Source organism: Dreissena polymorpha, chromosome 1 (genome assembly GCF_020536995.1).
Source record: "Dreissena polymorpha isolate Duluth1 chromosome 1, UMN_Dpol_1.0, whole genome shotgun sequence".
Lineage (NCBI taxonomy): Eukaryota > Metazoa > Mollusca > Bivalvia > Myida > Dreissenidae > Dreissena > Dreissena polymorpha.
In genome coordinates this window covers 199018908-199036014 of record NC_068355.1, presented here as the reverse complement: position 1 = coordinate 199036014, position 17107 = coordinate 199018908, and the positions used below count along the sequence as shown (strand labels likewise).

At 35.4% G+C, this 17107-nt stretch overlaps 1 protein-coding gene and 1 long non-coding RNA gene across 8 annotated transcripts in view; both read left to right on the top strand.

Annotated features, from left to right (window-relative positions):
* The window catches only part of LOC127864550 (uncharacterized), a 190362-nt gene that overhangs the window by 132124 nt on the left and 41131 nt on the right, over positions 1-17107 (top strand). The window lies entirely within an intron of this gene.
* LOC127864561 (uncharacterized) lies at positions 13778-16155 on the top strand. Of its 3 annotated transcripts, none has more exons than XR_008042081.1 (3): positions 13803-14140; positions 14467-14622; positions 15207-16155. It is a non-coding gene; the product is annotated as an uncharacterized LOC127864561 (long non-coding RNA). The 3 variants fall into 3 exon arrangements; XR_008042080.1 differs by having other exon boundaries at positions 13804-14140; positions 14458-14622; XR_008042079.1 differs by having other exon boundaries at positions 13778-14622.

Here is a 17107-nt window from a genome sequence, read left to right as displayed (position 1 = left end):
TCAACCAAAGTTGGAAACAAAGAGATAAGGTATGAAACAAAAAATGTCTGGCCAGAAAAGAACGTGCTCACATACACAGCAATCCTTCTAACTATGTCTTGTTGGATATGAGGCTATTTAATTTGTGAACATATAAACAAATAATTGGGCTGTGCTTAGTGAAAAATGCACGTGCGTAAAAAGTCGTCCCAGATTAGCCATTGCAGTCCGCACAGACTAATCAGGGATGACACTTTCCTCTTTTAAGATATTTCTCATTTAAAAAAAAGTATGCTCTTTGCAAAAATTCCAGTGAAGGCGGAAAGTGTCTTCCCTTCCTAATCTGGGACGACACTTTACGCACATGCATTAAACCCCCTTTTCACAGATTGAGGCTCAATTGTTTGTTTTAACACCTTGCCTTTCTACTCTACCATTCCATTTAAAACATATAAATAGCAAGAAAAACATAAATCACTCAAATATGCTTGACTTAAAACCTGTCCTACATTTCAGTCTTAGAATCAAAGCTATAGAATATGTTCAAATAATGAACAATTACTAATAATTTAATGTTATAAAATTAAAGCACATGTTCGTTTCCAGAAATAAATGTGTGGTATAATTCACATTTGTGACAAGGTCTGGTTAAGATATTAATTGTTTCTAGGAGAGTTTTGTGTGATAACTTGTTCATATTTCTATTGCTACAGGAGAGGAACTGCTGGTATGGTACGGAGACGAATTCGCCAGGGAACTTGGTCTCATCAGAGACCAAAACGTGTGCAGTTATTCCAGTAAAAACAGTATTCACTTGAAGATACACATGAGGAAACATACTGGAGAAAGACAGTACACGTGTGAGGTGTGTGGCTATTTATGTAAACATAGTAGTAACTTGAAGACACACATGATGACACATACAGGAGAAAGACCGTATAAGTGTGAGGAGTGTGATTATGCTTGTAGACAAAGTGGTATTTTGAAAAGACACATGATGATACATACAGGAGAAACACCGTATAAGTGTGAGGAGTGTGATTATGCTTGTAAATATAGTGGTGATTTGAAAAGACACATGAGGATACATACAGGAGAGCGACCGTATAAGTGTGAGGAGTGTGATTATGCTTGTAAACAAAGAGAAACCTTGAAGACACACATGAGGATACATACAGGAGAAAGACCGTACAAGTGTGGAGGTGTGTGGCTATGAATGTATACGTAGTGATATGTTAAAGAGACATATGAGGATACATACAGGAGAGAGAGAGTACATTTGTGAGATGTGTGGTTATATATGTAACAGAAGTGATACCTTGCAGACACACATGAGGAAACATACTGGAGAAAGACAGTACAAGTGTGAGGTGTGTGCCTATTTATGTAAACATAGTAGTAACTTGAAGACACACATGAAGATACATACAGGAGAAAGACCGTATAAGTGTTAATATTTCTATTGCTACAGAAGAGGAACTGCTGTTCTGGTACGGAGATGAATTTGCTAGAGAACTTGGCCTTATCAGAGACGAAAAATTGTGCAGTTATTCAAGTAAAAAACAGTGGTCACTTGAAGACAGGCATGAGGATAGAGACAGGACAGAGACAGTACAAGTGTAAGCTGTGTGATTATGCATGTAACCATAGTGGTGACTTAAAAAGACATATAAGGAAACATACAAGAGACAGAACGTACAAGTGTGCGGTGTGTGGTTATGCATTTTACAATAGTGGTTCGTTGAAGACACACACGAGGATACATTCAGGAGAGAGACCGTACAGGTGTGAGATGTGTGGTTATGATTGTAATCAGAGTAGTTCCTTGAAGACACACATGATGATACATACAGGAAAAAAGCCATACAAGTGTGAGATGTGCGATTATGCATGTAACATTAGTGGTACCTTGAAGACACACATGCGAATACATACAGAAGAAAGACCGTACAAGTGTGATGCGTGTGGTTATTCATGTACAACAAGTGGTAACTTGAAGGCACACATGAGGATACATACAGGAGAAAGACCATACAAGTGTGAAGTGTGTGGTAAAGCATTCAAACTGAGTAGGTAACTTGAAGACACACATGAAGATACATACAGAAGAAAAAACGCACAAGTGTGAATTTTGTGGTTATGCATGTAATGAGAGAGGTAAATTGAAAACACACATGAGGATACATACAGGAGAAAGACCGTACAAGTGTGAGGTGTGTGATTATGCATTTAACGAGAGTTGTAACTTGAAAAAACACATGAGGATACATACAGGAGAAAGACCATACAAGTGTGAGGTGTGTGATTATGCATGTATCCATAATAGTTACTTAAAGACACATATGAGGATACATACAGGAGAAAGACCGTACAAGTGTGAGGTGTGTAGTTATGCATGTAACCATAGTGCTAGCTTGAAGGCACACATGAGGATAATTGCAGAAGAGTGGTCTTAAATTAATTATGCTGCGTGTAAATCATAAGTTTATTTTTGATGAATTAAATGTTATAACTAATACCTGTTTATTTTAGTTTGCAAAGTATTTTGACACATTTATGTTTTGATCATAGTGTCTTTTTTACATTTTTCAGACTCGATTAAGAAGGTTATAAACGTTTACATGCCATGAATGAAGTATTGAATGATAGAATAATGAAATCAAATATGATTGAAAATTGTTTAGGAAATTAAATGCAAGAAAATAATGTTGTAATGTGCTTAATAATACTGTACAACCATTAATATTCCTCATTATGAATGTTTGTAGTGTTTAAAAAAATGACTAGTTTGTTAATACTTTATTTTTCTGGTTTATGATTTTGAAAAAAAAAGGAATTTTCATCGGTCATTTTCCGTTTTTCATGTTATACTTGTCTGCAAAAAATCGTGGTGGAGAGAGGCAGGTAATTTGGTAGTCACTTTTATGATGTTACGCAATTAAGTTTGTCTTTTGTTATGAGGTTATAGTAACTGGATTGTCTTATTGCATGATGCCAATTAACTAGTTCATTGTTATCATTTGTTAGTAAGTGGGACTGAAAGACTGTACAGGAGTGCTTGATGTGTCGAAGCTGTTTTCCAATGAGTTTTATTCAATAACAATCATCGCCAAACTGACTACTATTTTGTCTTTATTTTCGCCAATTAAGTTATTGATCAAGAGCGCTATTTCAATGAAGAGTGGTCTAAACAGGAACGCCCACTAAAGGACCAACATAATTGTGAAAAGGGACTTTTTATAATCTCAGTTCCAAGAGGAGAAGGAACAAGCTTTGAATTTGCTGAAAAGAAAACTTACTGAAGAGAAAGAAGAGGCTATTCAAGCCTTAAAGACATGCACCATCTGCTACAACGAAGAGAAAAACTGTGCGTGGACAAAGTGCATGCATAGTTTTTGTGAAAACTGTTGCATGCTGATGTATGGGGAAAGCTGTGCTGTGTGTCGAGTTGACATTACTGGTTGGGATAGAATGCATTTGACAGATTAGATGTTTTAACTTTGTACATATGCTTGTAAAGATGCGAACATTACGGGTTGTACTTAGTATTATTATTGATAGAAAATTATTATCTTAAGTCTGCAAAATTTGGTAATAAAGTTGTTAACAATTAGCGCTTATCCTTACCATTCTACATAAAGAAGTAAACGCTATCGCTACAGTTTTACGGCATAAGTCATTTACAGGATATGTTGTTTGTCAGTTAAATGCACAGTATAATGTACTCCACATTGTGTAATACTAGTAACTGGATTTATCTTGATTGCAGTGGGCGGGGCAGTTTACATGTGTTTACATTCTGTACAGCCCATGTGTAACCTCCTGAAAACCCCATTGATTATGCACACTGTTATAGTACCATTGTGTAATACTAGTAACTATATATATCTTGATTGCAGTGGGCGGGCAGTTTTCTCTATATGTATATAGTGAAAACATGTGTACACTCTAGAAGTCAAATTTTTGGTCCAATTTTCATGAAATTTGGTCAGAACATTTGTTTTCTAGATACGAGAGTTGAGTTTAAAAATGGTTGAAAAACATGGCTGCCAGGGGGAGGGGGCGCATTTTTCGTATATTTATATAGTAAAAAGAGCTTGTGAACACTCTAGAAGTCACATTTTTTGCCTAATCATAGTGAAAATTAATTAATACATTGGTTTTTATTGATATCTCAGACAAGTTCGAAAATGGCTCAGATCGGTGAAAATTTTTATTTTAGCTCACCTCATTGCTTAGGTGAGGTCTTTGTCTGTCGTCCATCTGTCCGTCCACATTTGGTTTGTTAACACTCTAGCATTCACATTTCCCAAGCATTGTTTATCAAAGTTGCTGAGAAGCTATACGGCTACATATATCAGTCAAATTTGATAATGAGCAAAATCGCATAATAAATGGCATAATTATTGCCTTTAGATTGTCACAATTGTAATTATAACATGACTTACGCTGCAGGAGTGAAATAACGTAATGCTTAATTTTGTTTATTACACAGGTGTTATTACACTAGTTATTATCCCCCGCCAGAGGCGGAGGGATATTGTTTTGGCGTTGTCCGGCCGTCCATCCGTCCGTCCGTCCGTCCGGCACTTTTGTGTCCGGAGCCATATCTTGGAAGTGCTTTGGCGGATTTCATTGAAACTTCGTATGAGTATATATATGCATAAGAGGATGATGCACGCCAAATGGCATTTTACACCATCTGTTAAAAACAGAGTTATGGCCCTTTGTATCTTGAAAAAATGCTTTTTACTATAGGCACTTTTGTGTCCGGAACCATATCTTGGAAGTGCTTTGGCGGATTTCATTGAAACTTGGTATGAGTATATATATGCATAAGAGGATGATGCACGCCAAATGGCATTGTACACCATCTGTTAAAAACAGAGTAATGGCCCTTTGTATCTTGAAAAAAAAGCTTTTTACTATAGGCACTTTTGTGTCCGGAGCCATATCTTGGAAGTGCTTTGGCGGATTTCATTAAAACTTGGTATGAGTATATATATGCATAAGAGGATGATGCATGCCAAATGGCATTGTATACCATATGTTAAAAACAGAGTTATGGCCCTTTGTATCTTGAAAAAATGCTTTTTACTATAGGCACTTTTGTGTCCGGAGCCATATCTTGGAAGTGCTTTGGCGGATTTCATTGAAACTTGGTATGAGTATATATCCCCCGCCAGAGGGGAGGGATATTGTTTTGGCGTTGTCCGGCTGTTCGTCCGGCTGTCCGTCCGTCACTTTTGTGTCCGGAGCCATATCTTGGAAGTGCTTTGGCGTATTCATTGAAACTTCGTATGAGTATATATATGCATAAGAGGATGATTCACGCCAAATGGCATTGTACACCATCTGTTAAAACCAGAGTTATGGCCCTTTGTATCTTGAAAAAATGCTTTTTACTTTAGGCACTTTTGTGTCCGGAGCCATATCTTGGAAGTGCTTTGGCAGATTTAACTGAAACTTGGTATGAGTATATATCCCCCGCCAGAGGCGGAGGGATATTGTTTTGGCGTTGTCCGAATGTCCATCCGTCCGTCACTTTTGTGTCCGGAGCCATATCTTGGAAGTGCTTTGGCGGATTTCATTGAAACTTGGTCTTAGTTTTGAGTTATTGTCCTCCGTCCGTCCATCTGTCAGTATGTTCATCCGTCCGATTTGCACCCATTCTCAAACAAAGCATATGTTGCGGGGGATATCAATTGTACGAATTTGCTTGTATAACTGTGAAATGACGTCATTTTTTGACGAAATGGCGTCATTATTCCAGCGAATTTCTTCAGTTAAACTCTTTTACAATGTGAATTAACGGCGAAAAGAGCATAAAATAAAAATAAAATTTGTTGGTCATGTTATAAATAGAATCTTAGATTCGTGGTCGTTTTGTATTGAATTTATTAAACTCGTCATCTAAATAAAGATAAAAACTCGGCAAACCGAGTTTTTATCTTTATTTAGATGACTTGTTTAATAAATTCAATACAAAACGACCACTCATGAAAGATCCTATATTTATATTATATAAAATCCTTGTAAACACTCTATAGAGGTCACAAATTTGTTTCAGATTTTATGAATCTTGGTCATAATATTTATTTTTGTAAGCAAAGTTTGATGTTTGGTCATGAGGGGTCAAAATATAGGTAACCAGGTCAAATCTTACAAAAAACTAGTAAACACTCCATATGCCAGAGTTTTGGTTCAATAATGATGAAACTTGATCAGGTTGTTTGTCTTGACAATAACTAGGTCAAGTTTGACGTTTGGTAAATATTGAATGAACCGACTACTCTCGGGTAAGCGAACTAGGGCCATCTTGGCCCTCTTGTTTCATTTGCTTAAGGCGTGTCGTAGTTGAAATGCTAGTTACGACATTAAAAAAGATAATCTAAATATTTATTTCGTGCTCATATAAAACTATGTTGATATATTTTAATGAATCATAATGAAGAATAAACGAGTCATACAATGCAATACAGTTCTTGCATTCCAAAAATTAATGTACGTAATGCCACTAAGGTGTCCGTTTGAGGATCTTGTGTGTCCAATGTTTCCCATGCATGGGATCTACCAACGGGTACCATTGTGGAATTGCTAACATTAATTTAAGCATTACATTAATTGCAACAATTTTGAATTCAATGGCAAACATAACCTTCGAATCCAAGGCACTTCTAAACAAAACAAAAAAGGCGCCATCTTGAAGGACAACTCCTCAAGTCGGTTGATTTGAAACCACATAGTTGGTTGCGTTTCATCGACAAAATTGACATGCAGTAGTGTTTTGGTCATGAAAACGTCTTTATTTCATTAAACAGGCTAAAACTTTTCACAGTTCTATGAAATTAACCAGTGACGTATTGAATGAACAACATGCATTTCTTGATACTGCCCAATTGTTTCCCAGGCGAGAGCTAAAGCGATATGTGTGTATACCAAATACCAAAGCTCTAGTGCTTGTGGTTTCAGAGATGTTTTCAGTTATTAACTATATAAGTTTATGTAATATAGCAAACAATGAACTCCTGGAAGTTTAAGGAGAGAACGTATTGTCCTTATCAATACTTTTAGAACGTAACCCCTATTATAAACATTCAATAATTAAAATTCTAATCACCGCCTTTGGATGGTCAATACAGTGAATTGCCAATGGGCATGATTTGAGCAAGCTTAGTAGAGGTCCACTATACTTAGTAACCCAACAAATATTCAATCACGATCACAATTATCTGCGTGCAATAATATATTTTAAGTTATGTTCTATATGTCTATATATACCATGTGACAATTGGGACGTTGCCGGCTTTGGCCATAGAGGCATGATTTGAAAAACGTAATAGACCAGGTGCGACCTTGCACACAAACTGTTAAACCTCTGACACTTGAATTATTTCAGTGAGTAAGATTTCTTTATTTCTTATGAAGCAGAAATCAATTTTGTAATTTACTGAAAACTGTATATTATTTTTAAACGCTAACTTTTCATTATTCTCTCCGTGGCATGGTATAAAATTCATGCTAAAATGCACAAGCAAACAGTATTTTTACTTGCATCACAGAAATTATCGTGACTTTACGAATATTTCTACGTTTAAAATTTAGAAAAAGTTGAATGGAAACTGAGCCTGGTTACAAGAGTTATTAATTACTGTAATTACTAATTTATGTGCAAACATGATTACTTCTAATTTGTTTTACTCGTGTCACTTAATAAATAAAATATTGCGCCCCTTTATCTTTGCATCAGTGAATCTCTTGTTAATCATGTTGTGCATTTCTATCAACTATACTGTTGTTGCGTAAACGCTAAATTATATACATGTTATAGTTTTAAAAAACACAAAGAAATTATTAAAACACTAATGTAATGTAAAACACTTTGTAATGCTCTTGAATTGATCTGTGCGCGTTTTTTATTTCATTATTTTCATTTTTTTATTTGCCTGTGCGTCCGCACGCTAATCTGGGACGACACTTCGCTTCTACTGAATTTTTGCTAAGAGGAGACTTCCTTTTAAAAAAATCCATACAAAATGAAAGTGTCGTTCCTGATTAGCAAGCACGGACTAATTTGGATGGACACTTTACGCACATGCATTAATCCCAGTGTCTTATAGCGAAGCTAATATGATTCCGGCCTGTTTATCACGATACAACTTTCACTTTACTAGTAAATAAGTTGTTAGTATAAATGTCAAATCGCTAAAAACCTCAGTACTCGGAACGTCAAATACATGGTCATCATTTAAATCGTCAATTTCGCAATCGATATATTTATATCGATCTTAACGGATTATTAATAAACCTGTAGTAATGAATTAATGTGGCTTTCACTTAAAATATTCCAACCACTACCATAAAGAATTTTTTTAATCCACCTCTCTTTTTGATTGAAAGTTTTATGCAATATACTTTCGCATATTTTACAGGGACCTTTTCACAGATTTTGGCATGTATTGAAGTGTGTCATTAAATGCTTTATATTGATAAATGTAAACATTGGATCTAAACAGCTCCAGTAAAAAAACAAGAATAAAATTCGAAAAAGAAAAAAAAGTAACCCTAAACTGGGCTCGAACCACTGACCCTGGAATAAAAGTCTATCGCTTAGACCACTCGGCCATCCGTGCTTATACAATGGGTGGTGTGTTTTATACTTCATATAAGCAAGCCTCGTAGTATAACAAATATAACGACAACATAACTCTCCAAATTATTCAGTCGTTTCGCATTGCAACGCTTTATAATGTTCAGGTTTTTAAATCGTCAAAATATGCATATAGTGGATATTTTAGAGCATGGTTAATGTTCAGTAATACTGTTTCCTCACAAATACCATAACTACAACGAAAATTTGCGAATCTGAAACTATTTTGTTTAATTTTGTCAATTTACCAAAACGTGAAAAGGCCTCTTTAAGAATTACCATTTACAAAACACGTATGCTGTATGCGTATGAAGAGCCTTTCCAATCGTAGTATAGTCTTTAGAATTGGTGAATAGGGAATGATTGATTGTTTTGTAACTATACAAAATACGGACTTTCTTGTAACCTTTCGGATAATACTATAAGAAAATACAACAACATACATTTATCAATTGATAACGACATTAATTTCTTTTTAGAAAATAGAACAAAAATAATGCCAAACAAAACTGCGTATTTGCACCGCCGAAAATAGTTGAAGTGTCATGAATGACTAAAAGATCCTCTTAAAAACGTTTTGATATAAGACTTTGGCCAACGGACTGCACAGCTAATCTGGGACGCACATGCATTAAACCCCTTTTCACAGAAAATAGCTTCAATGGATTTTTCATAACTATACGGTATCTATAAGACTTTTGTTTTTTTATAAATTAATCCCCAATTTTGAAATTTCCAGGTCGATACTGGAGCTTATATGTTTGTCCACGGCAATTTTAGACTTATTTTAATCTATGTATCAGATATAGCGTACATGCGCATTACAACTTTCATTAGTCCAATAAAAATGCTGCTCCATGTCACGTGACGTGAAAAACAATGATGTCTGATTTGTCCAATGAAACCTTCCCATTGCCTTACGTAACTTTATTCAAAGTGCGCATGTCGCATTGTTGAAAATGCGAGCTATTCACTTTAACTTCAGCAACCGGAGCATAAACATGTGTGGAAAACTGTTGAGAGTAATGCTTCTGGTGCACGCATTTGCGAGATTTAGGGGCGCATCACAGGAATCAAAATTCATGAGAGTGTCTAACGCGATCAACATGAAGTATCTGGAAATATCACGCAGATCTGCCATGGACCTCATATCATGCGCTGTCCTTTGCAATGATGGCTGTGTGTTTCTGAAGTATGAGGAAAACGGGTCAGGCTCAAATACATGTGACCGTGTTTGAAACACCTGATGGACTCAGTTGGAAGGATGGAATTGTTTCGACATTTGAAGTGCAAGCGCTCGCATATGTACGCAGAGATGAATTGCTTGCAATAGACCAATTCACGCGTGACGTCACGCGCACCTGCGTGTTTTGATCCGTGCTACTCTGGTAGGCAAAAGAAAGACACGATCAAAGGGGAGATATCGAGCATGACGTTTATTGTCACGCTCTATATCTATATTAAATACATTATTTAATATATTTTGAAAAGTATACAATCATTTTTAGATTTTAGATTTAAACATCCCAAAAGTTGTTGTACTGTACTCAAACAAATAAGAATGAAAACAACCAATAAATAGATCGATTCCATGTTCACAGCATATATTAACTTACCACTATGATAATACATAATCCATCTGTTATTAAGTATGTACAATTGCTGCAACTAAAGAAAAGGGTCTGAACTAATAACACTTTGTTTATGTGTTAAGGAATCTTTGAGTATCAGATCAAATTTGTTAAATCGTATAACGTAATTTACCCATTGTTCATCATATGTACCCCAATATACATTTGATTTATTCATACTCGTGTTTGTTGAAATGTGTTTTCTGGCGCGTATCAATATCAACCACATGACTGTGATGTTGACGAGGTACATTGTGCAAGTCAACTAAAAAAAGTCTTCCAAAACATTGAACTAAATTTTGCAATTATATCATTCTGTAATCTGTCCATACTTGATTACATCAATGCACACATTATAAACTCGGTTGTATTATTGGCAAAATATTTTGTTTTTTAATGCAAACAGGAAAAAAACAACACCATAATAAATAGATTTTATTGTGTCCTTTTAATAATATAATTTAACAAGAGGAATTAATCGCGACTACACAAAATAAATTACATATATTGTATATTCGTTGTGCGCTTTTATGCTCAATGGGTACACCTACCCTAAAAAAATGTAAATATACTGTGTGACATAGTTTCACCTACCTTAAAGCAACATATATACACTTTTCCCCTTGTATGCATATAAATATATATATATATATATATCGAAATTGACACTGCTTTAAACATATTTTTCACACCATCCATAGTCTTTATAGATGCTATGTACCATATCTAATATCGGGAAAAAAGACAACATATATACTACTTTTGTGTATTTTTAAACATAATATGTTATATACAAAATATATTATGTTGACGATGGGAATAAAAAAGGAAATTACTAAAAAAAAGTCTTGTCTGTCTGTCTAGAAAAACTAACACTTTGACACGGTAAATAAATTAATTTAATTTAATTGGTTTGATTTGATTTTTTGCATCAATCTTAAAATCGTGTTAGCCTTTGTATTCCTGTGTTTAATTGCCCCCCTTTGTTCGGCACAAGCCGATTATCTCGTTTTGATCAGATATTGTCCCTACTTAACTAACAGCAAAGTGTCATAAACTACAGCAGGGACCTATACAAACAATAGGTCCCTGACCGCAGGTGGTATATGAAAGTCTGGTCATTAAACACAATTGATGATACCACCATGTCTTCTCTTTCTAGTAGTATTGAGCAGTTATTTGGGTTGAGTAATATACCGCCAAAGTTCAACTGTTCCATTAGATATGCTACCCATTGTAAAAAAAATTATTAAGTAATTTGTCCAGTATATATTAACAGAAAATGTACGCTGTGAAGATGCTAGCCTGTTTACCGGTAATTTATAACAAATCGTATTTAATAATTGGTAAATGTACATATAATCATTAAACGTATTTAGCGGGTACCGATTAATTAAGACAACGTCATTCCGTTTGAAGATTGAATGTTACGGCCATACACAAACGACATCATGAAAACAAGAAACTAGAAATGGCGCGGCAGAGGCCGACGCGTATCCCCACGCCGAATGTTTGACCTAGGTGTGCCCCAGGGTTGGTAATGGGGCCATTTATAGCTGAGATTGACCGTATTGTCATAAGAGAAGTTCATCATCAATTAGAAGTGAATTGGTGTAGAAATGAAGAAGTTATAGTAAAAGGCAATTTTGGGTGGGTGTGACATATGTGGGCAGGGCGCCCCAGGGTTGGTAATTGTGCCATGCATAGTTGAGATTGACCGTATTGTCATAAGAGAAGTTCAGTATCAATTTGAAGTGAATCGGTGTAGAAAAGAAGAAATTATAGTAAAAGGCAATTTTGGGTGGGTGTGGTCTATGTGGGCGGGGCCCCAGGGTTGGTAATGGGGCCATGCATAGTTGAGATTGACCGTATTGTCATAAGAGAGGTTCAGTATCAATTTGAAGTGAATCGGTGTAGAAATGAAGAAATTATAGTAAAAGGCAATTTTGGGTGGGTGTGGTCTATGTGGGCGGGGCGCCCCAGGGTTGGTAATGGGGCCATGCATAGTTGAGATTGACTGTATTGTCATAAGAGAAGTTCAATATCAATTTGAAGTGAATCGGTGTAGAAATGAAGAAATTATAGTAAAGGCAATTTTGGGTGGGTGTGGTCTATGTGGGCGGGGCCCCAGGGTTGGTTATGGGGCCATGCATAGTTGAGATTGACCCTAATGTCATAAGAGAAGTTCAGTATCAATTTGAAGTGAATCCGTGTAGAAATGAAAAAATTATAGTAAATGGAATTTTTTGGTGGGTGTGGCCTATGTGGGCGGCGCCCCAGGGTTGGGATTGGGGCCATGCATAGTTGAGATTGACCCTAATGTCATAACAAAAGTTCAGTATCAATTTGAAGTGAATCCGTGTAGAAATGAAAAAATTATAGTAAATGGAAATTTTTGGTGGGTGTGGCCTATGTGGGCGGGGCGCCCCAGGGTTGGGAATGGGGCCATGCATGGTTGAGATTGACTGTATTGTCATAAGAGAGGTCCAGTATCAATTTGAAGTGAATCGGTGTAGAAATAAAGAAGTAAATGTAAAATAACCTAAAAAAATGAGTGATAATTTCTGACGCGGCCCCACCCCAACCGCTATAACTTTTGACCCAGGGGTCAGATCAAAATTCCAAATAGTGCAGGGTCGCACATATGCTCATAGCTACCACGTGTGTAAGTTTCAAGGTTCTAGTGCTTTTAGTGTAGGAGGAGATAGTGGCCAGGACGGACGGACAGACAGACGGACGGACGGACGGACGGACGGCGGAGATAACCACAATATCCCCACCTTTTTTTCAAAAAGCGTGGGGATAATTACGTATGACTACCGGGGTAAATAATATTTACGAAAAATAAAAAACAATATAGATATATATTATAAAATGTAAGATATTAATCACTCATATACACTAGTAAAGAAATTTCAATATACATGAATTCACAGGTTAATTTGCATCATGTGAAGTTGTGTTTTTCAGTTGTATGTTACGATTCATCTATAGTGTTATTCACCTAAAAAACAAATCATCAAATTTAAACGAAAATGATCATAACATTTAAATACTGTCATGCACTTCGCTTTTAATAAGGCTTTGTTGTACCGGTATGTCAGATTTTAATGCACCCCTTTTCTTTCACTCAAATTTTTTTATCACACTTTCATACTCATATAATTGATAAGTATAATTATATAATGGGATGCATTATTATTTTTTGTAATTTTTGAAGTCCTTCTTCAAGAAATAAAACGGCTAATGCATAGCTTTGTTTTGTGAAATTGTCGGTGTTTAGTCTTCAGACCACCTTTACCTTGATGCTAATGACTAACGAGTATATATTTTTTTATAGATAAGAATACATGTATTAATTAAACAATATTGACATTAAAAATGCAATATCTTTAATAGTATTTAGGTGTTATGATGTTGTTGTTAATGTTTTCGATAAATTGACTAAACACGTGCCGTTATCTATATGACATAATGCAAAGACCTATAGGTCTTTGCATAATGTAAATATCGAAGCTGTACCCAGTGCTTTTGCCTACCAGCGCATCGCGCATGCGCGAAAATTCGGAATCAAAACAATAACAATGAATTGGTCAATAGGCAGATGCTGATCAGCAGAAATCACCGTCTGGTTTTCTTTTATAGAATATATAGTCCCAATCTCGAGTTTTTAATACCTCATAGTGCATGGCAGATTGTGCTAAGACTTGAAGAGCCGATTGTCATAAGTGTGTAGATGACTGTTAGAAGAGTGATTTCAACTACAACTGTTTTGGCTGAATTTTGGCATATTTTCAGTTTGTATGCTGAAGAATGAACTATTGATAAGTTACACATTTCTTATTGACATAAATATTCTGTGTTCATTATAATCATGCTGGTATGTATAGATTTCTCACATCTTGTGAAACTGATAGAGTTATTATTTAACATTTGTGAGCATTTCAAGGGTGTTTAGTACTGTACTATTTAAACTAAATGAAACTTAAACATTAAGAACAAATTGCTGAGTCTGTTTAAGCTGTAGAAAATATTGTATGATCATTGCAGCTAGTTAGTTTATAGATGCATTCTTTGAAATGTTATTGTAAGAATTGGATGTTGCCATTAATAACAAGTATATAAGATAACATGTTTTCTTGTGTATCAATCTTACTTATATGTTGGTTGTTTATAGTAAGATTCTATGCAATTAAGATCTATAAGGCAGGCAAAGCGAGCCACTTTATGGATGCCCAGAACAAGGCCACCTCTAACTGGATGAGATATGTGTTCTGTGCAATGAAGGAGGCAGATAAGAACCTTGTAGCATTCCAGTACAAAGGAGGCATCTCTACTGTACATTGAAGCTAATTTCATCAGGTACATACATATTGAATGACTAAAGATATTAATATTCAATGTTGTTCACCTTTGAACAAGTCCTCACCAAAAATAAAAACCTTAGAGAATTAAATACATAGTTGGACATTGCAGCTATTTTTCCAACTTCTTCCCAAGTCTGAGTGCTTTCTAAGACGCACTCAAAGTTTTTGCCTAATGCAGCCTCAGGTCTAGAAAGACCGTATACACGTAGACATATACACAACACTGAATGTCATTTGAATCCAAGAAATTGAAAAACCCACTTCTCAATTTGTCTGGTTGGGTATGAAGCGATGTCGCACCGATTGTGAACACATGTCCTGCCTTTCTACCATTTCATTTCACAACATTAAAAAAATATATTAAGAAAAAACTTAAATAACCAAAACGTTTAGCTTGCTCTGTCCTATATTTCAGTCTCATAATTAAACCTTGAGAACAAAAAGAATTACCAATAATGTTATGTAATACAATTAACACATATACACAGGCCTAGTGAAGGATTTTAGTGTTTCTTAAAAATAGGATTAACAATTGCCTCATTTCGTATAGATAACTTGTTCATATTTCTATTGCTACAGGAGAGCAACTGCTGGTCTGGTACGGAGATGAATTCGTCAGAGAACTTGACCTTATCAGATACGACAACTTTTGCAGTAATTCCAGTAAAAACAGTGGTCACACACGCATAAGGATACATACAGGAGAGAGACAGTTGAAGTGTGAGGTGTGTGAATATGCATGTAACTATCATAGTGACTTTAAGAGACATATGAGGAAACATACAGGAGATATACCATACAAGTGTAAATTATGTGGTTATGCATTCAAAACAATCGGTAATTTGACAGATCACATGAGGATACATACAAAAGAAAGATCGTTCACGTGTGAGGTGTGTGATTATGCATGTAATGAGAGTGGTAACTTGACGAGACACATGAGGATACATACAGAAGAAAGACCGTACAAGTGTGAGGTATGTGGTTATGCATTTAAAACGAGTTGTGACTTGACGATACATATGAGGATACATACAGGAGAGAGACCATACAAGTGTGAGGTGTGTGATTATGCATGTAACAAGAATGGTAGCTTGAAGAAACACATGAGGATACATACAGGAGAACGACCGTACAAGTGTGAGGTGAACGATGAAGCACTCAAACAGAGTTGTCACTTTACAGATCACATGAGGATACATACAGAAGAAAGACCGTTCAAGTGTGAGGCATGTGGTGAAGCATTCAAACAGGGTGGTCACTTGACAGATCACATAAAGAAACATACAGGAGAGAGACCGTACACGTGTGAAGTGCGTGGTTATGCATGTAACAATAGTGGTACCTTGAAGACACACATGCGAACACATACAGGAGAACGACCCTACAAGTGTGAGTTGTGTGGTTATGGATGTAACCGGAATGGAGACTTGAAGACGCACATGAGGATACATAGAGAAAGTTGTCTTAAAATAATTATACTGTGTGTCAATGAGTATATGTTTAATAAATTAAATGCTATAACTAATACCTGTTAATTTCAGTTTGCAAAGTATGTTGACACATTTATGTTTAGATCATAGTGCCATTTTTAAATTTCTTCATACTCGATTAAGTAGGTTTAATATGTGTTCATGCCAAAACTGAAATATTGGTTAACAATGAAATCAAATATGAATCTTTAACAAATAAAATGCAAGAAAATCATGTTGTGAAGTGCTTAAGAATACTGTAAAACCATTTATATTTGTCACTATGAAATGTTGGAGTATTTAAAAAATGACTAGTTCGCCAACACTTTAATTTGATTACATGATTTTTAAAAATGTGTATGTCATTTTGCCGTTTTCCTTGTAATAATTGTCGTTTGTCAATTAAGTACACAGTATAATTTACTCCACATTGTGAAATACTAGTAACTGGATTTAGCTTGATTGCGAAACAGACAAAGGATGTGTGGATTACGTTGGATATGAATGTCTTTCATGCTTACGGTAATTAAGTCTTAATTGTTATTTGATATTGGGCATAATTATTCATTACAATTTAAATTTGTCAATCGGTCTACAGACGAAATATAAGAAAATCAATGCTCAGGGAATAATAAAGATTTCACAGTAACTGAATTATACTGCACAATCGCATTCTAAGTAAGAAAAAGAGTGTTAAACTTGTTATTTAATACCAAATGGAATCTTTTCAATTCGGGTTCATTTTTTTTACAAAAAGAAGTATAAAATCATCTATAAACCAGTTCTGATTCTGCACTCTTCTGAAACCTGTCAGACGAATTCGACAAAAAAGTAGAATGTCTTACTAACATTTGGGTACTGTCAAAAACGTAACCTAACTAAAAGTATTCTTTTAAATACAATTAACAACTGTTTCCAGCATGTCTTACGGACAGGAACTTTGGAGGTCCTGTAGCGTTTGGATCCTGATTTTGTGTATCAGAAAGTTTTCTTTTTGTGGTTAATAGT